The sequence below is a fragment of the Centruroides vittatus genome, unplaced genomic scaffold, assembly GCF_030686945.1.
Source record: "Centruroides vittatus isolate TY-2023 unplaced genomic scaffold, ASM3068694v2 contig_1253, whole genome shotgun sequence".
NCBI lineage: Eukaryota > Metazoa > Arthropoda > Arachnida > Scorpiones > Buthidae > Centruroides > Centruroides vittatus.
In genome coordinates this window covers 20,335-43,800 of record NW_027120803.1, presented here as the reverse complement: position 1 = coordinate 43,800, position 23,466 = coordinate 20,335, and the positions used below count along the sequence as shown (strand labels likewise).

Sequence of the window (23,466 nt, the reverse complement as noted above, 5' to 3'; positions counted from 1 at the left end):
GTAAACAGAAAAACAGAAACAAACTTCGACATTTTCTTTCTTTGCTGTCAAAATAATGATCCTCATTTTCACATTCACATGTGATATTTTTTGATTTTACTTTGCATTTTGCGTTAATTTTCTTGCAAAATTCATTCCATGTCGATTTTTCTTTATCTTCAATTGTTTCACAAAGATCTGGAAGAAAAAAGTTTATGACTTATTTATAATATTTATTTCAATAATGTAATGTCCATAAATATACTTGTTTATTATTTATAATTAAATTATTTTCAAAAAAATTGCTATTTTCTTTTCTTAGTACTTTGGTATTTACGAGTGTTATCAATATATAATTTTTAAAATATTCACTGTTTTAATTACGTACTATTAAATTGCATTTTACTTTCACGGCTGTCATGTATAACAGAAAAAAAGTATAGCAAAGTATAGAAAGTATAAAAAAAAAATCATTCCAAAGATTTTTACACTTTTTGACTTAGGGCACCTTGAAACGTCGAGAAATCCAAAAAATTTCGGGGTTTTTCTGTATGTATAGATTTTACAGTGTTTGTGTGTATGCGTGTGCGTATGAAAGTGTGTGGGAGGAAACGATTTCATTCACCCTGCTTGAAGCATAATAACTCCTGTTCTTTTTTGCAAAATTTCAGAAATTTTTCACGAGAGGTTTGTGTGTTAGAGGGGTTAAGGCTTTTAAATTTTGAGATAAAAGGTCGAGATGAGAGATAAAGGAGTGTCGTATCTTATATCTCGAGTAGGGTCGGTCATATTGACCATTTTCTTCGTTCTTAGCATTTACAATTTTTTCTATAAAACCCATCCTTATCCGCAAGATTAAAAATATAATAAAATATGAAAACAGATGGGTCATGCACAGTTTCAGAACTGTGTGCTTGACCCATCACCTTGCTGGGGAAATTAAGTAACTCGTTGCCGGATTGTTTTATGTTCATCTCAGATAAATTCACACAAGAAGTCATGGTAAATAAATGTATTATATATATATACAAAGAATTCAAAAGTAAGTATACACTTGATGTCATAAAATTTGCAAGTGAGTAAAACATAGAAGAAAAACATTCGCTTTTATGCATAAATTAAATCACAAGAAATAAGAAATAAAATAATAATAATAAACATCAAATATGTATTTCTCAAAAGTATGCCTATTTATGCACCCTCTTTATATAAAGGCTTTTGAAAAAGTTTCAATGACCAAACTATTATTCTACAGCAATTGCTTAAGCAAATTAGTTTGGGATAGTCGCTTTAGGTGAAGAGAACGTTACTGTTTTAGATTTGAAAGGAAAACAGTTTGAGTAATAATGTCCTTAAAACTTCAGCAAAAAATCTGCACTGTGGATCTATTTTTGATGCATGGGAAAGTCGTCACCACGATGTATTTAGCTTTATAACTGAATTGGGTCAAGAGATGCGTAAAAAGTTGAATCCACAACTATACGAACGAGTTTGTGGCTGGCATAACAAGTATCAGACGAGGACTGTCGATATCAAACCCCAGTGAACAAGGGAAAAGGTCCAGCAACATCAAGTGAAACCAACCTTCGAAAGGTCAAATAGGCAGTCTTGAAGTCTTCGAGGAGTTCTATCAGTAAAATTAACCAGAAAACTAGAAAATCGGAAGCAGAATCTATCGAATTTTTGCATTGGAAAGCTGTAGAAACGTATCCATGTGTTCCAAGCGATTCTTTCTGGAACCGAACAAAATAGAGCTGATATGGCAAAGATAATTCTCAATATGATCGAAGAGGAAGTTATGGATAGTCGATTTGTGTTGTTTACAGATGAATTGCAAATAATAAACAAATATTAAAAACAATGGGATCGATTATTACTATAATGTTAAAAAACAATAATTCCAAAAAATTATATAAAATTTTTTAAAAATAAACGAGTTAAAATCACTCTTCTTTATCCGATTTCGAATGAATTAAACCAAACATGGACACTTATTTAGAAAATTACCAAAGTACAGTATTTTAATGTTGTTTCTATCTATAATACAATGTTCTACACCGCAATGTTGATGCCACGGAAATTCAGTTGTATTTAGCCGGATTGCTGCCTCGTGTTCTTTCAGCCGCTTCTCAGGTTGTCTTCCTGTTTCACCGATATAATATTTACTTGTTGCATATGTGCACATCAGTCTGTAGACAACGCCTACCACCTCCAAAGATTTGTCGGATGTTTAATATTTCCTTTATTCACCAAATAAATACTTTTACTCAATCTATTTCTTTGTTCACCTACTAAGTTGACAAAATAAGTTTTAAAATTATTTTTATATTTTTCAAAAAATTTTTTAATATATGGAATTTTAATATATAAATTAATAACTTTTTCTTTTTTACATTATATCTATTAATGGTATAACAATTATACCACCTACGTATTAGTTGTGGTGGGTAATCATTAAATAAATATTTTTTAAAAAGGCTTGCAGTTTCCATTTCTATATGTTTCTGTAATGTTGTTCTACTAAAGATCTTTCTTAATTCCATTAAAAAAGAAAAGAAAAAAACGTTCCTCTTTATGCCTATTGAACAGTACGATTTATAATTAATCACCTTATTATTATTGCAATTTTTCTCGTACTTACGAAATAATAACGTTTCTTCTTGTCTTGTAATTGTAACGTCAAGAAGAGTGATTTTAACTCGTTTAATTTTAAAAAATTTTTATAATTTTTTGGAATTATTGTTTTTTAACATTATAATAATAACCGATCCCATTGTTTGTAATATTTATTTATTATTTGATAAGTTTAATAAAGGAAAGATGGGAATAGAGGAGTTGAAGCAACAGATGGACAGATTGAAGATTGATAGAAATTATTTCAAGTGTTTCTTGCGTGAACAGCACACACCTATAACATTAGAATTACCGAAGTCTTATCAGGACCAGTATTCGATATGGTGATATAATTAAAATAGAAAGATCAATTATTAAATCTGTTATAAAGAAAAAAGGTAAACAAATGTACTTACTATCTAAAAAACTTAAATTAATGAAGAGAAATAATAATAATACAAATATTAATAATACTAGGAATATTATTAATAATAATGATCAGTATAATATGAAAAAAAAAATCAAATGAACTAAAAAATTCGATTACCCTTCAACAGCAGATAAAGAAGAATGGTTAAATAAATTAATTATAAACTAAACAGATGTTGATGTCCCGAAAGATTATCTACGCTTATTGTGTGTGGAGATATAAACATGTGTATTTTTTCAAATTCAATTGAAGTTTTGGTCGGAATAGAAAGTGCTATTCAAAGAATTCCAGGGGAAAAGGAAGATAAAAAGCAGTTGAGAATAAATTTAAGTAAAGATCTTCAAAAGTTTAAAGGAAAAGTTGCGTATAAAGAATATATAATAGACAAAAAAGCAATTAATATAATTAGTAAGATGAATAGATTAATAAAAATTTTTAAATATAAGCAAATATCTATTATTAAAGCAGATAAATCTCACGCACTTATAATTATCGCGGATTCAGATTTACAATTAAAGAAAAAAGAAATAGTATCTACTGATGAATATACGCTTTTACATAATAATCCAATAGATGACATTAAAAAAGGATTAACGAAGTTAATGAAAACATATAAAAAAGATATTTACGAGCCAAGAGTATAAGAAGATAATGAACTTTAATAATGTGCGTATTCCGTAACTTAATATTAGACTTAAAACTCATAAAGTAGGAAATGTTTATAGACCTTTAGTGGATTTTAAATATTCTATATTGTATAATTTGGAAAATTACTTTAAAAATATTTACAGTGTATACCAGATTCTAGGTATAGCATAAAAAATACAGATCAGTTGATCTCGCACCTATTATATAGTCAAAGTAAGAAATCCTTTAGACTTGTAAGCCTGGATGTAAAATCAATGTACCCATCAATAAAGTGGAACTATTTCGGAATGTCTAAGTAATTATAATTTACCTACCTATATCATAGAATTTATAGAATTTGCTTTTAAAAATAATTTTTTAGTTTCTACAGAGTTTTACCGACAAAAAGATGGGATATCAATGGGGTACGTAATAGGCCCGAAGATTGCGGATATTTGTATGACAACATTAGATCAAAAGATTTTCCAGTCCCAGGGCATTTCTTTTTATGCTAGGTACGTAGATGATATATTGATTTTGTACGATTCAAATATCACTACGGCTAAAGACATTGAGATTTATGTTAATAGTTTAAACGTAAATATTAAATTCACCTATGAAGAAGAAAGAAATAATGAAATTAATTATCTTGACGTTACAATTACAAGACAGAAAGAAACGTTATTATTTCGTAAGTACGAAAAAAATTGCAATAATAATAATGTGATTAATTATAAATCGTTCTGTCCAATAACATAAAGAGGAACGTTTTTTTTAAAATGGTATTAAGAAAGATCTTTAGTAGAACAACATTACAGAAATATATAGAAATGGAAACTGCAACTCTTTTTTTTAAAATATTTATTTAATGATTACCCACAACAATTAATACGTAGGTGGTATAATTGTTATACCATTAATAGATATAATGTAAAAAAAGGAAAAGTTATTAAATAATTTTTTGAAAAATATAAAAATAATTTTAAAACTTATTTTGTCAACTTAGTAGGTGAACAAAGAACCAGATTGAGTAAAAGTATTTATTTGGTGAATAAAGGAAATATTAAACATCCGACAAATTCTTTGGAGGCGGCAGGCGTTGCCTACAGACTGATGTGCACATATGCAACAAGTAAATATCATATCGGTGAAACAGGAAGACAACTTGAGAAGCGGCTGAAAGAACACGAGGCAGCAATCCGGCTAAATAAAACTGAATCTCTGTGGCATCAACATTGCAGTGTAGAACGTTATACTATAGATAGAAACAACATTAAAATACTGTATAAAATAGAGAATCTGGTAATGAGACGCATTGTTGAGCATTATTGTATCAAGAGTTATGTAAATGTTATTAATTTAAATACCGGCGTATGTGTCGATGAATGCTAGGATAACTTGATAGAGTGTAGATGTACTGGTCGTGTGTAACATGATATCCACTGAGGAGGCACAACGTGTGAAATGCATTTGGATAATATGGTTAATAAAGTAAGAAGTATTTGGTAATTTTCTAAATAAATGTTCATCTTTGGTTTAATTCATTCGAAATCGGATAAAAAAGAATGATCTTAATTCGTTTATTTAAAAAAAAATTATAATTTTTTGGAATTATTGTTTTTTAAGATGAATTGCACTTTAATCTAAACCGGATATATCAATCGACTAAATTATCAATTTTCGGAAACTGAACCCCCCCCAAAAATTCGTAAATATGCTTCTACATCCAGAAAAAACTGTCTGGGTAGCAACGAATTACCTAGGCGTAATTGCACTGATATTTATCCACCAAACCATTAATAGATTGCTGTTTATTTCAGCATCCTCGAGAATAGAGTTTTATCATTTTTCATCAAGTTGGAAAATTTGAACAAGACATGGTATATGCAGGACACCATGGATTAGGTTTGACCACATACAGCTAGGATTAATACGGGACTTTTTTTGGAGTTTTTGATGAACACTTTGATATTCAACAAGATGTTTCAGTTGTTCCAGAAGGATGTGAAATGGATTCCCTTTTTACCAGATCTGAATCGTTGTGACTATTTCCTGGGGTTACGTGAAGGACAGATATATAGGATAATCCCGAGAACGATCAGCTATTTGGAGAAGCCATTGTGAGTAGTTTTGACGAGATTAAAAACTACACTCTCAAAATAACGATTAAAAATTTTAAAACAAGACTACAATTAGCGATTGACACCGAAGATGGACACTTTCCAGAATTTTATTAAGCCTGAAAAATTAAAAGACATGTCTTCACATTGAGAGAAAAATGTATGTTTATTAAATAACATGATGAGTTTAAAACATTAACCGAAACATGACACATTTCTTGCTAGATACTCTACATCCAGGCAGTCGTGTTCATATATATTGATATGCAAATTACAGTGATATTAGTAACGTCACTTTTCAGATGATGGTATAGTTATAGTGTCATAGAGCTGCCATTTCATTTAGCAATGATAGGTGGTCAACCGAACAACACGCTTTTACAGGAAAGGCTTATTTTTAAAATAACTATTCTGTCGTTGCTACACAGCGTATATGCATGCGACACTTCAACTTGGATCAGCGTGGTAACCCGCCAGATAGTCGCATAATTAGGGTTGCGTCCGTTTCTGTAGATCTATTGCATCAGCCTGTATTCATAAACCAGGACAGAGTAAAAGAACAGTGCAGACATCAACGGCGATTGAAACTATCAAAAATGGTACTCACTTCACTAATATTTTTTGATTTGTCTGTTAAATATATAATTTGATAAAAAGCCTTTTAAATTTTTTAAATTATATTGAAGAATTTATCTAAATAATCTAATATTCTTACTGATGTACTATATTTTAACTTTAATATTAATATAATTGTTTCCGCATATTATACAAGAAAAGGAAAAAAACTTTCATACATTTGAAGGAACGCCCTTGTGTGTACTAGAGTGCTTTCAGCAGATATATTCTCGTTACATTTAGCAAGGATTTTAAATGTAATGTGAATAATTATTTATTGTGACATCGGCGCAATGCATTGTTACAACTTTCAGTCGTATTTCTAACTTATTTAATTTAAATATATGCTCTCAACTTCAAATTTGTAGTGTCTTGTCCCCCTATACACCATACTTTTCCTTTAACAATAGAGTAATACTAGTCATCTATCTAACTGCTTACAGGGGAAAATGTTTGAATTAAAATCACGAGATTTTTGATCCGGCTGGGAGGTATGTGTATAGTTAATCGGAACCTACTGCCACTAAGCTTTCCATATCTGATCTCGTTTTTCATCTATCTTACTACGTTCTCGAGATTAAGAACAGAGATAGGGAGACAGACACCGACAGAATTTACTTTTTTTAAAATTGCAACCCAATAAATATGAATATTTAATTTGTATGTAGTGTTATTGAAATGAATTCCAGACTACTCTATTTTTCATACTCTGGTAAAGCAGTTGCGGTTCTGCTTTTCTTAATATCTGCGGCTTCTTCAGTGTTTAAAAAAATTAATTCAAAGATGCAACACTCACAAATGACACATGCAAAAAATGTCACATCATGCCAGAAACTATACAACACATCACCTCTGGTTGCAAGCTCTTGGCACAGACAGATTATTTACACAGACATAATCAAGTAGCAAATATAATACACCAAGAGCTTGCAAAGAAACACAAATTAGTAGACATCCACGAACCATACTACAAATACATTCCACAGACACTATTGGAAAACGACACCCACAAAATGTACTATGACAGAGCCATAATCACAGATAAAACAATTTACCACAACAGACCAGACATCATACTCATTTACAAACACAATAAAATCACATACATTATAAACATATCCATTCCAAAACACTCACAATATACAAAACGCATGCACTGAAAAAATTAGCAAGTACACAGAACTCGCCCAGGAAATAAGGCATCTGTGGAGGATGGATAGGGTGCTTATTGTACCTGTTGTTCTCTCCTCTACAGGTGTCATACCACACACACTACACAAAAGCCTGGGCACATTACAATTGAATAGAAACACATACATCATACTACAGAAGGCCACTATATTGTGAAGAAAAATTCCTGAATACAGACACACAACTGATACACTTCTTTAATTTCTGTTTTGGTTACTATGCCTTGACTTTGGTCCGGCATAGTACATAGCCACCGGTATTAACCGAGTATATCTCACGTGTTAACCGAGTATATCTCATTTAACCCAACATAATAATAAACATCAAATATGTATTTCTCAACTGTACGTCTATTTATGCACCCTCGTTATATAAAGGCCTTTGAAAAAAGTTTCATAGACTAAACTATTATTCCACAGCAATTGCTTAAGCAAATTACTTGGGGATGGTCGCGTTAGGTGAAAAGAACGTTAGTGTTTTAGATTTGACGAAAAAACAGTTTTGAGTAATAGAGCCTTTAAAACTTGAGCAAAAAATCTGGACTGTGGATCATTTTTTGATGCATGGGAAAAGTCGTCATCACGATGTATTTAGCTTTATAACTGAACTGGGTCAAGAAATGCGTAAAAAATTGAATCCACAACTAGACGATCGAGTCTGTAGCTGCCGTAACAAGTATCAGACGAGGACTCTCGACATCAAACTCCAGTGAACAAGAGAAAATGTCAAGCAACATCACGTAAAACCAACCTTCGAAAGGTTAAATAGGCAGTCTTGAAGTCTTTGAGGAGTTCTATAAGTAAACTTCGAGGAGTTCTATCAGGAGTTCACAGCTTACAAGGGAAAATGTTTGAATTAAAATCACGTGATTTTTGATCCGGCTCGGAGGTTTGTATATAGTTAACCGGAACCTACTGCCACTAAGCTTTCCATATCTGATCTCGTTTTTTATCTATCCTATTACCTTCTCGAGATCAAGGACAGAGACAGGCAGACGACAGCGGGAATTTACAGGTCTACGATATTTTTTATCAAATTGCAGCCCAATTAACATGAATATTTAATAATTATATAGAGATATTGAACTAAATTCTACACTACTGTATTTTCTCATACTCCTGTAAAGCAGTTGCGGTTCTGCTTCCCTTAATATCTGCGGCTTCTGCAATATTTTAATACAAACTAGTTCGCATTTTAATTCCGAACGAGAAGCGGAGATATGAATATAGTGCGTGCACACACATACACGAACAAATGCCAAACAAGTCTGAAATGTAGGCGCCGGTGCGTTACATAGAGGCAGTGGCGTGCCGTCATTGGAAGCGATGGAAGCGCCGATTCCACCTTCCAATGACTTTCCCTTGAATTTTATAAAATATAAATTTTCATATTTTAACGTACTTTGCATTAATTAAAATTAATATTTTATTATAACTGCATTATGTATCTTTTACAAATTTCTTTACTACATGTGAAAAAAACCGATAAGATTGCTATTGTATATTCGAATAATTCGGTGGCGGAAGGAATGTCGAAACCGGGTCAGTCTCCAATCAGCCAGATTATATAGGCATTAGCACATGCGGTTTACAGTGCACCAACCTCACCCGGTTTAGCTCACCCGGCTAAACAGGGTAAGCGACACACTCGTAAAGAGTACAGCTTTATATCCCGGAGCGGTTGTGGGCTGTTAGCCACCTGCCTGTCAACTTCCAAGCAGCCAGATTATAGGCATTGGCGCATGCGCTTTACAGAGCACCGACGTCACCCGGTTTAGCTGGTGGATGCTTCACACATAAAGCTTCTAACTTTATATCCCGGACCGGTTGTGGGCTGTTTAGCCGCCTGCCTGCTAGATATTCGGCCGCTCTCGCCCGATTACGTGAATCACGAGTAGACTAGATCAACGGCGGGCAACCCCGGCCCGCGGGCCAGCTACGGCTCGCGAAAAGTTTCTATCCGGCCCGCGAGATCTTTAATAGATTATTAAATTGGAAAAATAACTAATTAATAGTTAATTTTCCAATTCTTTGTAATTTTCGAAAACGATAAGAGAAATAAATGTAGTATAAACTTTTTATTTATTTATTTCATATTTGCAGACTAAAAAAATTACGAGTCACAAAAAGGCGTCAATTAACTACTACGGCCCGCGGAAAAACGTAAAATTTGTTCTGGCCCGTGTTATAAAAAAGGTTGCCCACCCTAGACTAGATTTATAACTTAACCCAACCGATAGGAGTTTACTGGCATGTTTTTATGATAGTTCTGTATAGTTGACAGGAGTTTAAAAAAATCCATTAAAATATTTGATATATTTATTCCGCTCTCCCATCTTATATTACTTACGGGTTTCAATGCTAAACCGGTGATATTACGATTATAGTATGTCCCATCTGTATGGGAATGCAGAAAAAACGCGTACAATTCTTGTATAATGTTAAAAAATTAACTGTTACTTTGGCATCATTATTTACAACCAAATTTAATGAATGAGACGTACAATGGTACAAAAAAAGCTCTAGAATTTATTTTCCTTGAATGTACGATTTATGTATCCGTTGTCATAAAAATTTCTTTCCACTTTTTTCCCACGACTACAGATATTCGAGTACAAAGTAACTGGTTTCGAGTTATTTCTACTAAGAAGTAGTTAAATAATTAAGAGATTAGGGAATGGTGACATAAGTAAAACCCTGCTGACTTAAACAAAAGCTTAACCGAAGCAATTACTAGCTCAGTACAGTGGGGAACTGATTTCCGTGTACACCTGGTACTAAAACGAATTGCAGTAGTTAGAAAACAAATGACTATTAAGTTTAACATATTTACATCTATGGTGAGAAACGTTTAAAATTTACAACGGCCCTGTCGCGTTCTTTGAGATATACTAGTGATGCGACAAAAGAGGCATTTGACATTGACCGGTATCGGCACCCTCGGGATTTGTCATGCATGCATTCACTGTACACCTACCAAAATCGTCTCTGTTTCCATTCGTGAGCCACTCGCAGGGAGCAATTTTAACTCAGTGGATTGTTTAAATATTTAAAAATAAACAATATTTTATGTTATTTTTATATACGTTTCTTCGCAAAAGTATATTCATACAATTGAATATTTTGTACCAGGTATGTATAATTGTATATCCATCACAAATTTTATTTTACTAAGTAAGTTTTAATAATTTTATTTTTAATTTTAGCCCTTATATCATGGCTAGCGATTTAAACTGTAATTGTGATATTGAAAATTTACTTAAAAAAAGTTTTGGCTCAAGACAATATAATGAAAAAGAAGCCATTATTAAAAGAGAAAGACCAACGCCTAAATTAAATATAAGTACTTCGACAAAAAAATTTGTTCGACATTTTCACGATAAAATTTATCAAGACGTAAAATGGCTTTGTGGATGCATAAAAATGCAAAAATTGTTTTGTTGGCCTTGCCTATTATTTTCAAATGAAATTAGTGTGTGGAATAAGAATGGCTTTGACGATTTAAATAATTTGAGTAAAGCTAGAAAAAGACACGAAAATCGTAAATGTCACATCGATTCTTTCGTAAAATTGAAGCAATTTGGAAATCAAAATAGAATAGAATTTAACATTAGTAAACAATATAAAATTAATATTGAAAATTATAACAAGATAGTTACGGCTAATAGATATATTGTATCTAAATTAATAGATATTACATGCTTTTTAGCAAAGCAAGAATTGGCATTTAGAGGGCATAGGGAATGTATTGAATCTAATAACAGAGGTAATTATATTGAACTCGTTTCTTTATTAAGTACGTCAGATAATCAATTAAAAATGCATTTAGAGAAGTCTACAGTTTTTACTGGCTTATCGAACAAAATTCAAAATGAGCTCGTTAATTCGTTAGGAAACGTTTTATTGCAAGAAATTAAAAAAGAAATTGAAAACGCAAAATTTGTTGCTATAATTGTAGATGAAACAACGGACATTAGCCACAGAGCCCAGATGTCGACTGTATTTCGTTACGTGAAAGAAAACGGTAACGTCGAAGAAAGATTTGTGGGCTTTACTGATGTGAGTGAGAACAGAGACGCAAATTCGTTATTCACTCACATTAAGAGTTACTTAGACGAATTTCAATGCACTAAAAAATTAGTGGCACAAACATACGACGGTGCTGCCGTAATGGCCGGACAACATAATGGTGTCCGAGCTAAAATTAAAGAAATATCCAAACATGCTATTTTCGTACACTGTTATGCTCACAGATTGAACCTAGTTTTCTCTCAATCTGTTGGATATATAAAAGAATGTAAAATATTTTTTCAAACTATGACAGGATTTTCTTCATTTTTTTCTAAATCTTCTAAAAGATCTCACGCCTTAGACCTAGAAGTCAATAAGCGTTTTCCTTCAGCCACACCTATTAGATGGAATTACAATAGCAGGATTGTAAACTGCGTTATGGAGTATAAAGAAGAATTAAAACTTTTGTTGTTGAATATGGTTGAAAGTCCAGAACAATGGGATTCTGATACTACAATTGCCGCAAGAGGATTATACCATTATTTAATAGATTTTGATTTTCACTTTTTATTACTAGTTTTTCATCAAATATTTGCACATTCAGATATCCTTTTTGATATATTACAAAAAAAAATTTTAATATAGCATATTGTATTACTAGAATAAATCACTTTATTGATTTTTTACGACAGAAAAGAAATGATTTTGATTTGATTTGGGACGCTTTGAAAAAAGATGAAACTTTTTTAGAAATTCAACCAAAAAGAGGAATGAGACATACTGATATTGAGTCTAAAAAGGATTTATATAGACGTCTGTTTTATGAAATAATGGATACATTGATACAAAATTGTATTGACAGATTTGCCGACATAAAATCTCTAGAATTTTTATCACTTTTAGATTTTAATAATTTTAAATATTATGAAAAACAATTTCCCGAAGAGAGTTTTAATGCTTTACGTAAATTTTATGGAGAATTTTTTAATTTATGTAAATTACGTAGTGAATTGCAATATTTATATTCGTGTCCGGACTATATTGGCAAGTCACTCTTAGACATAAAAAATATTATAATTAATGATGACCTAAACAAAGACGTACTAATAGAATTATATGGTTTAATATCATTAATTTTTACAATACCATCTACCAGTGCGTCTGTTGAGCGTAGTTTTTCAACAATGAAGCGAATTCATACATTCGCCAGGAACACTCAGTCGGAGGAAAGATTGTCGTCACTAGCGTTGCTTTCTATAGAAAAAGAACTTTTAAATACGTTGATGGAATCAACGACGAGTGACTTTTATGATAAAGTAATTAACGACTTTGCGGGAAAACATCGCCGAATAGAGTTAATTTATAGAAAATAAAAAAAAGAAACAAGTTTTTCTATAATTGTATTATGTATGTATTATTTGTATTTTAGAATTAAAGTACATAAATTGTTTATTTTTGTCATTCGCACGTACGAATGGACCCTAGACCATCACTGACGCGCAATTAACTGATTGCCCCTGAAAGTCGGCTTCTTACAGAAACACAGCTTCCCTATCATCAAATGTCACGGCACGCCACTGCATAGAGGAGAGCGCTGTCTATACTGATACAGTATGAACCCAAATCAAATATGTGCATCACATAATGACTTATTTCTCCAGGAAATTCAGATAACATGTCAAACATCACTAACGTTTTAAAAACATTTTAGTTACATATTGTACATACATTAAGCTGTTTTGTATCTTGAACTCTAGATCGAAATATATTGTCCAGTCTTTCACTTTATTTCTAAACGGACTTTCAATCGGAAACCAGACTAACAAATTATCAACCGCGAAGTTTTCAAAGCATCTCGCACAAACCATATTGATTTTCCAGAAGGTCTGTGCAAGATTCTTTGAGAACAAACCTTTAGATTAGTGGCGGTCTTAAAGAGTGGCGAGCAGAGCAATCGCCCGGGGCCTCGCTCTTGCAGGGGCCTGGTGCAACAACCCGAGTAGAAAAAAGTTGATACTTAAGTTTTTATTTTATCCTTAGCTATTCGTTATAACAATAAAATAAATTTGATTAATTCATAGTACAGTATAAATTAATATTAATAAGTGCCTAAATAAAATTTTCTCATTTAGATTTATTTAATCTCACATTCGTATAAAAAGTAAGATTAACGATATCAAAATTAATTAATTTATCACTGAATAATAATAGTTTTATTTGTAATTTGACTGTAAAACATATTTGAAAAATTCATTAGTATTTGAATCTCGCGCCTCGCGCATTAGGAAACCCACTTGAACGCGCGGTTTTGTTACTTTCGTGATTCATCGTTTTTACGATTTACGCTCGGGGGAATCCCCGTGTTTCATTTCGTTCGTCAACTCTTGTCACCTGGCGCTTATTTTTCTAGCAGCTGTATGCGTTACATAATCGTTTGTACATATCTTTCAGTAGGTAAATAAATATTAGATTTTATTAAGTTTTAGTGAATCTTACATTATTAACAGTACTTATAGTAAAGAGTGAATTGTTAAAAATCTGTGTAAAACTGCTTGTAAATTATTTCTGAATTAGCTTCATGTGCGAAACAAGATTTATGAAATGAGTTCGCATGATCGTGATGCCGGTAAAAAAATTGAGTCGGGTGGTTCAAAAAGGAAACGAGCTATCAAAGGAAAGCAGGTAGAAGAAAATCTACGTGAGTTTTATATAAATATATAAAAAGTGATGGTCAAGAAACTTCTAAAAACCCTTCATTGACTGAAAGTGACACATTGCACTGTAACCCTAACCCAGCTAAAATTATTCCTTCAACATCGTCATGGGTGCCGCTGCCACCCAGTAACAATAGCGATGATAATGAGTCGACAACATCATTCTTTCTTACACAACGTTCGCCGCCGCCGCCGTCAACACTATCCAGCCAAGAATACGTATCTGAGTCTATGCCTACATCCGTGACTGGCGGAATTGAAAATCTGAATCCTCAAAATGATCCAGGTTTGTGGTCATTAACAATTACTGTTGTAGACCGAACTAAGATTGTATTAAAAGGTCCAATCCGAGTTAAAGTTGACTTTTTTCCCCCTTAAATGATAATGGACGGCGATTCAGCGAATATCATTACAGTAAAATATTAGCTAATGGTGAAAAACTTGACATGCGCAGGATGATTTGTTCACAAACAAAGGATGCTGTTTACTTCTTTCTGTGTCAAATGTTCGGACGAAAAAATACAAGAATTGGATCCAGTGAAGGAGTGTGTGATTGGAAACATTTGGGTGATTACCTAAATTCTCATGAATCTAGCCAACTGCACAAAGATTGTATGTTGAAATGGTTAAATTTAGAGAACGGGTTAAAAAGCTGTACCACTATTGATTCTAGCCCAGACTCAAATTGAACAAGAAAGGCAGCGTTGGAGATATATTTTAAAAAGACTACTTGCAACTGTAAATTTTTAGCATCTCACAATGTGGTCTTCAGAGGTCATAGAGACAAATTAATGTCTGACTCAGATTCAAGTGAGGCTAGTGGCAAATTTATAGATTTAGTAAAATTAATAGCCCGATTTTATCCAATGTCGCGACTTCACCAAAAACAAGTAACAGACAAAACAATTAATGACAACTATCTCGGAAAATATATTCAAAATGATTTTATACAATTAATGGCAAGTCACATGAAGACTCAAATTGTTGACAAAATAATATAAGAATAAATATTACTCGATTATTCTTGAGTGTACTCGTGATGTTTCTCATGTCGAGCAACTGTCAATTATTATAAGATTTTTTAATACAAATACAGCTAACATTGAAGAACATTTTATTGGCTTCTTAGCTGTCAAAAATCCACAGCTGAGATTTTCACTAATTATATAATCACAGAGCTAGAACAGATGGATATATCATCGCGAAACTGCAGAGGCCAAGGATATGATGATGGAGCCGATATGCGTGGAGAAAAAAGTGGTGTCCAGCAACGTATACTTGAAATTAATCCATTTGCTTATTTTTTTTTCCTTGTGGGAGTCACAGCTGAAATCTCAATCCTAGGAGATGCAGCATCGTTCTTGTGTCAAGCAAAATTTTTTTTTTTTTTTTTTTGCTACTTAGGCTGTACACTCTGTTTGCCGGCTCGAGTCAGAGGTGGGCTATTTTAAAAGCACATGGTAAAATCCTTATCAGCTGAAACCATTTTCCGAAACTACACGGGAATGCAGGGTAGAATCGGTGAAGGCTGTTAAATACCAACTAAGCGATATATGTGATGCTTTGAAGGATTTAGCAGAAAATACAACAGATTGTCAGTTGGTTAGTGAATGCCATTCTATAGAAAAGGAAATAACTGCCTACGAATTTGTAGTTGCTCTCGTAGTATGATATGACATTCTTACAAAGATAAATGTTATAAGTAAAATGTGGCAGAGTGAAAAAATGCACCTAGATGCGGCTATACAACACCTAAACGATTTTACACATTGGCTTGATAATTATCGAGAAAACGGTTTCCAATTATCCTTGGTAACAGTGAGAGAAATAGCTGAGGTAAATGATATTGACAGAAAGTTCGAAATCGTAAAAGAACGATTTTTCTTCCCAATTCTGATTATGACGGGAAAAGATGAAGCTCTTGAATTGCCTGCGGAAGAGATTTTCAAAATAAACTATTTTTACCCTTCTATTATCGCCCGGCTTCTGTGAGAAGCCCTCTTGTGTTTTGTTGGCATTTTTTCTGAAATTTTTCAAAAAATTTTTAAAAAATTTAAGTACTCCAATCTTTTCGAACTGCGAAAAATGCAATAAATAACGTTTTTATTGGGCGCCGAGTTTACTCAGAAAAAAAAATCCAAAACGTGCAGGCTTCTAACAAGCTTCCACGCGACTATGCGCATTAGCAAAAAATCGGGAAAAAAACGAGTTCGCGATAATCGCTTATCGTCGAATCGCGACCATCGCGAGTATCTTTTTCGCACTATCAATTCTTTTTCTCTCAACAATTTTATTTTTTTCAAGAAAAAGATTGATTCTAGCCTGATTTTGAACCAAGATATTGAGATTTATTTATTAAACTCAGCGATGTCTCATTATATTCTGCGAGAAATCGCGTTTGTCCGCGCGAGAAATAACAGCAAAAAACTTTCTGAAAATTAATATCTTTAATACAAATTGCGACTAATTGTATAATTTTTTTTCTTGCGTAAGAATTTCATTTAGCTATTGTTGCAAAATGCAGTTTTTTGATGAAATTTCGAGAATATTTTTAGTTATAAATAGATGAATTTACGCATTCGATAATCGTTGTGGTAAATTGCCGAATTTTCGATGGTCCACGCATTATTTTTTTGATTGCTTCATTTCATGCACAGAAAACATATCTATACTATCAACAAAGAATTTTGATGGATTCAATAATATTTTTAGCGATGTCAAGTTTTATATTGGGTGATCGAGTTAAGCCTAACACACAACTATGTCATATTAAAAATTAAAAATTAAATTAATGTGTAAAAATATATAGAAAATATCTATTAAATCTTAAATCTTAAACACAACATTCATATGAGTAAAACAAAATGAAAGCTTTGTGAATTGGTCGATTTTACAAGTCAGAAAGAAGCATTTGAAAATAGGCTCATAAAACAAATAATGTTTATCGATTTCGCGTAGGGGGTAAAGCGGGGTATATTAACAAATTTTTTCGCAGTAGTACGAAATTTCTATTGACTTCACTTGAAAGTGTCATATTTCTCCCCCATTTACAAACAAACCCGATAGCGATCGGTGAAAAATAAGATAAATTACTGCGAGTTGAAATTTTATATGTTTATTTTTTGCTTTTTACGTATCAAATTACATTAAATTCGACACAAATAAAGTATTTGTGTCAATAAGAAAATATTTTTACACTGTTTAAAAGTAGAAAAAATAAAGAAAACAAAGATGTAATAATAATTTTTGAAGCGAAGCCAAAAATTTTACAATTTAAAGATAAAAAATGGAATTCTGCTAGATGCGCGCGAATAACGGCGATATAAGGGGGAATCACGTGACATTTAGAAGGGATAATTATGTGAGATTCGCCAGAGTGATAGACACGTTAAGTAAAACCTGTTCACCGCTTATGGACCCTGTTGCTAAACAGTTACTCGGAAGTACAGGATGGCTTCCTTGAGTTATTATATTTTTTTCCAGTGTTCGCAAAAACCCCTGGATGACGTTTATTCCTGACACCAGTTAACCTTAATATTTAGCGGGTTAAACGCGCTTTAAATCCTCGCGGAATAACGAGGGGGAGGGGCGATGGTAAGTTTGGAAAAGACCTACTAAAAATTTGAGTCAGAGAACAACCTTTTAAACAATAACAATAATAATAATTAATTTAACAAATAATAATGAATACAAAGGATAAATGTAACATATTCGATCGGTCTATATCTATCTTATTCTATTTCCTATCACCGTGAGAGAGAGTTTACAACAATAATCTGGGATCATAATACCTCATTAATTGATGATTCTAGATGGTTTCTATTGGCACATAAATTTAAGCCTCTGATCTTCCACTTAACGACTGGCAATATTTATGATGGGCACTTATTTCATATTTTTACTCTATGTGGAGTCCAATCGCTGACTCCTAACTATTTATTGGAGAACCTTAGTTCACTTCTTCATTGGGATGAAGCTTCTAAGCGGACTCGATCCATTGGAGAACCCAAATGACTTCTCTCACGATGAGAGGTTTCAGAGAACTCCTCGATTTCGGTGTGAATTTCGATAATATTCTATTGCCTTATCCAATCAAAATCTTTCAATATTACATCATAATAGGGGTAGAACAAGGGGTAAGACGATTGACGTCAAACCGTTTTTTGTCAACGATGCGATCTTAAAAACGGAACTCTATTTCCTTTGTTATAAAAGGGGGGTGAAATCCTCTCCTTTCTATCTTTGCAATTTTAATATATCTATGGTCTTCTTACCTCCAAATAAATATAACAGTTATATTAGATATTTATCTATCAACGTTCTATAATAAACAAAAGGGTTTTCTTAAGGTAAACAATCGGTAATAATTAAATTTGACAATAAGGAGGGGGATGAACTGGTGTTAAATGGTGGTAATAAAAATCATAAAAACGACAGCACTTATCCTAAAGCTTAAAAAATCATTTAAAAAAATAACCTTAAAAGTATCCAACTTATAAATCAAGAGTCACGGCAGCGAGTTTCCGCCAAGTAAAAAAGTCACTAACAGACTATACACATAGGAATAATATTTGCCGATTTTCAGAGGTCGATTTCTTCGCCCCCAAACACCTGAAGTAATTCCGAATATCTCGTTCGAAAGAAAATTCCTTTCTTAGGTACAATACAAAATTTTAAGATTTTCTATAAATGGCTGCTGAAATATAAGCAATTAAAATTGTAATGAAATACAGAGATAAAATGAAGAAATACAGAGTTTTGACGAATTTACAATTCGTCAAAACTCTGTATTTCTTCATTTTCTTTATCCGGGCACTGCAGACGCTTGTAGAGAAAAAACTGCTGAGTCTAGAAAGCCCACATTTTAAACTTGAGCCTTTCTCGTTATATGGTTAATTTTACCTCCTATAAAAAACCTTACATCGCAGAAATAGAATTACTTTTTAATGTTTCGAATTAAATAATTCGCAAAATATTCTAACAGCTGCATCGAGATTTGTCAGTTTGGAATTGCAGCTCTGTTCCGTGTACGTTGTAAAAATACTTTCAGCATGAATTGCAGCAGCGCTGAATTTAACAAGCCGTATATACGCTAAAATAAAACTAACGATCAATCTGTTTGTCAGCTGGACATCTTGCCATGTAAGGAGAAAACGCCTGAACATATTTCATACAGCTTCATATATTGAATCTGTTGATTCGGGGGTAGATTTAAATGTACGTATGATCTCAAAATGTACATTATATAAATTAAACTATAATGGAATTCTGTCTGTCTCTTTGTGTTTCTGTTCGCTAGACGGCGACACATATCAATAAGCAGCCGCTCCGTCAAACGATTATCTATAAGCAGGTTTTAATAGTGAATTATAGTATCATGTTTGAAGAACTAATATTAAAAAGTAATTAGTGAGAAATTAGCAAAACATGCGAGTACTTGGAATAAGTACTGTGCTAGATAACACTATATATATGTATAGCGGATATTTTGAAGAGTTTCGTGTACTCGGTTACTATATTGGTATAAGTTTCATATATATCTACATATATAAAAGTCAAAATATGTATTCATGTTACTTAAGTAAAGGTTTCTATACCGTTTATTGTATCTGCACCAAATTTGTCATTAATAATCTTCGATAACTATGCGTATTTCCAAATCAACTATTCCTAAAGCATACCTCCTCTAATCTTAGATCCGAGTAATATTTTTGTGTTTGCCGTTTTATTATTCTAAATACTCAACTCAATAAATGTACAGTATATTTTAGTTACTAAAATAACCATTGTTTATATCACTGTTCACCGCCCAAGTTTACCGATCCCCACCCTCTCAAAACCCGGAGCAACGCTAAACATACACAGCTAGTAATTAATAATAATTGGCTGTTAACATGACAATTTACTAATTATTAATAACTAATGATTAATGATGAAATATTTATAAAGTTTTTATTTCTAAATGTTCACAAAGCAGTTTTCATCTTCCACACAACTTAGGCCTACTCTTCATATGTCAAACCCACATTTTCAGCCACAAATGAAAACTATTAGCTATCATATAATGACGCATTCTACCATTTTCAGTTTCATTAACATAAAAATTATTTGCAAAAGTTTGGCCTGCTTTCTCTTTAATTTTTTATTTGAATGAAATTGTCCAGCTCTATTCGTTGTAATTCGTGCATATATATAGTCATACTAACCCTGCCATTAAATAAACATATGGCATGATAGCTAGAAATCCGCGCTCTATTAATAACAAGTAAATTAATTTCACTGATTTTAAAATGTTCCGTTATTAAGATTAAAAATATAATTACTTACGAATACATTTTGATTTATCGTCTGGAGCAACATATTCGTCTAAACAACTGCCACAGTTATAAAAGTTTCCTTTTTTAGTAATTTCGCATTTCCTGCTTTGATTTTTGCAATCTACGAATCCTGTTTGATTTTCTTCACAAATACCTGAGAAAAAATAAATTGTCAAAAAGATGTATTATTGAAATAAGTAATTCGGTTTAATATTTTTTACAATCAATATTTTATAAACATGTGTTAACAAACAATACATTATCGGAAAATTAATTAATTTTGTAAGCGTATTTTAAAGAAAACGTAAAGTTATTTTAAATTACAATTAATAAATGAAAATAAATATACAATGAACAGTACACATCTTCGTTATAAACAGCAACTTAAGCAACTTAATATTAATTAAGTATAATTTGTGTTTTACTTACGATAAATATTGTCTTCTAACTTTTAAATAGTCCTACAAATTTTATTTTCAAAAAAGCAACGAAATTTATGTTTGTTATGTTTATAATTAAACAAAAATCTTTTTCCATTTAAATTCTTTTTTTTACATAAAAGCAAATTTTTTATTCGTGTTCCTGGAACTAAAAATGCACTAAAAAAATGTCCATAACTTTCAAGAAGTTGAGAAACACTTTAAAGAGATTTTAACAAAAATCTACGGCCGTATACTGTGCTTAGCAGGCGGAAAGAAGGGAGAGAGAAAAGAGAATAGATTGACACGAGAGAAAGAAAGTATCCTCTCTGAACGGCTTACGTTTGATTACTACTTCATTTGCGTTTAAAGCGAAGGAAAGTTTTGCATTGTAAAAAACGTCATAAAACAAGAACGCACTACCGACATTCGAAATACGGCGAAGCTCTTGCCAAATATTTTCTGAATATCGATCGTCTTATTCCATTTCTGTCAAAAATTTGACCATATACAGTTTACATTAATAGGTATCCCTCGTAGAACATAACATTTCTATAATACGAGTTTGCTCTAACACGGTTCGAGAATTTGAAAAACCCTCATAATTTCACAAGTTTTAAATGTAAACTCTGTTATTTGATTTTTATTTTTTTTTATTCAAGTAAGCATGGTTTTCTTCTCAAATTTGCCAACGGATTTTCAAATACTGAAGTTTTCAATTTGTTTTTTGCCTTTCGTTAGGGTTACTTTAATAACAAACTGGTAATAGTTTTTTTCTTCCTTGTCCTAGCTTTCTTGTCAACCGGATGTCGTTGTCATTGCTCTTAGACTCTAGTATTTAACACAGTCACTATTTTGTTTTTATACATTAATCTTCGTGTTTAGTAAAGTTTACTTAAACATTTTAAAATAAATGTCATTAGCCTATGTGTAACAGTAGGTAAGTAATCATTTGTAAAAGTGATAAATGAAATACGTCGGTAAATTGTACTCAAACTGTTTCCAACTCGAACAATTCGGTATTCGAACACAAATTCTGGAAAAACAATTGCTCGGTACTGAACAACGCGACCCGCTAGAACAAATTTTCGATTAATAACATATTTTCATTTCGTCATTCATAAAAAATTATATGGTAATAATAATAAAAATGAAGACGTTTGCTGATATATCTCGCCAAGTTCAAAAAAAGGTTCAGATAATATTTTGTAAAAAGAAAACGCCGTAATTTAACAAGAATTAATATTAACGCGTAATACAGTACTTTTAATTCTGATCGTTAATTAAGTATTGATTGAAAATTAATTGTTGATTTCTTTAATAAATATATTTCTCTTAATAACAAAAAAATAATATATATTTGTTAATTATTGGAACTTACTCCTATGTTATGCATTAGCCATTTGTTTAGTATGGCACGAATTTCCGTAACACAGCACGTTTTAGGAACGAATCTACCGTGTTATACAAGGGATAATTGTAATTTAATGTATTATTCCTTGCATAAAATCCATGCAAGATATAACAAGTTAACGTATTATATTATGCAGAATGTTTTGTTAAGTAAGATAAGCAAGTTTTCGAACAGAGGCGAAAACGGACTGCTTATGCAGAGTGAAAAGTCGCTTTAATTTAGCGTCCCCCAAATGACCTAACGCGAATTCGCAAGCAGTCAGGAACGAAGTTCACCTAGTACATCGACAGTGAGGTCCGACAGACATCACTGTCGATGATCACCGCGTGATTGGGAACAGAACAGACGCATACAGAAATAATGCTTGCTACATGCCATCAATACTCAACCAAGTTCAACCTCTACATTTTTGCATTGATAATGAATACTCTTGGAATGCTGGAAAGACCTCTTTTTGCCCGTGAAGAGATGTTTAAGTGTACAAGTATATATTTTCACATACACTATGTATACTTGTATGTAAGAAAGTATATACTTAAAATTACTTTTGAGAATGATTTTTAAAACTGAAAAAAATCTACTTACTGACACAATTATCATCATAATCTAGTTCAAACCCATTCAAACATGTTGTGCAATGGAAAAATGGATCTTCTTCGGAAAGTTCGCATGATTTATTGATTATAGTGCAGTTATTATATCCTATTTCATTTTCTTTACAATAACCTAATAGGAAATAATCGAGAATTGTAAAAAATAGTAATAATACAGTATTAATAAATGTAAGAATATGTGTAAAATTTAAAATGTCAGAAAGTTAATTCACTTCATAATCGTTTATTTGCCGATTGCCTAATCATTATTATGTATTAATTAGAATAAAGAAACATTTTTTATAAATTTCTTTATGGTTAATTATAATGAAAATCAAAAAATAATCACTGCATTTACAAAAAACAGTTCTTTCTATAGCTATATTATAATAATCAGTTACTACTGAATATTATTTATCATAAT

General features: G+C 31.9%; 1 long non-coding RNA gene across 1 annotated transcript; it reads right to left on the bottom strand.

The window, feature by feature from the left end:
• Positions 1–30: 30 nt before the first annotated feature.
• On the bottom strand, positions 31–23,145 carry LOC136988451 (uncharacterized). The gene is made up of 3 exons (XR_010882765.1): positions 23,035–23,145; positions 20,627–20,770; positions 31–177 (listed from the first exon to the last, which is right to left on the bottom strand). It is a non-coding gene; the product is annotated as an uncharacterized lncRNA (long non-coding RNA).
• Positions 23,146–23,466: the final 321 nt, after the last annotated feature.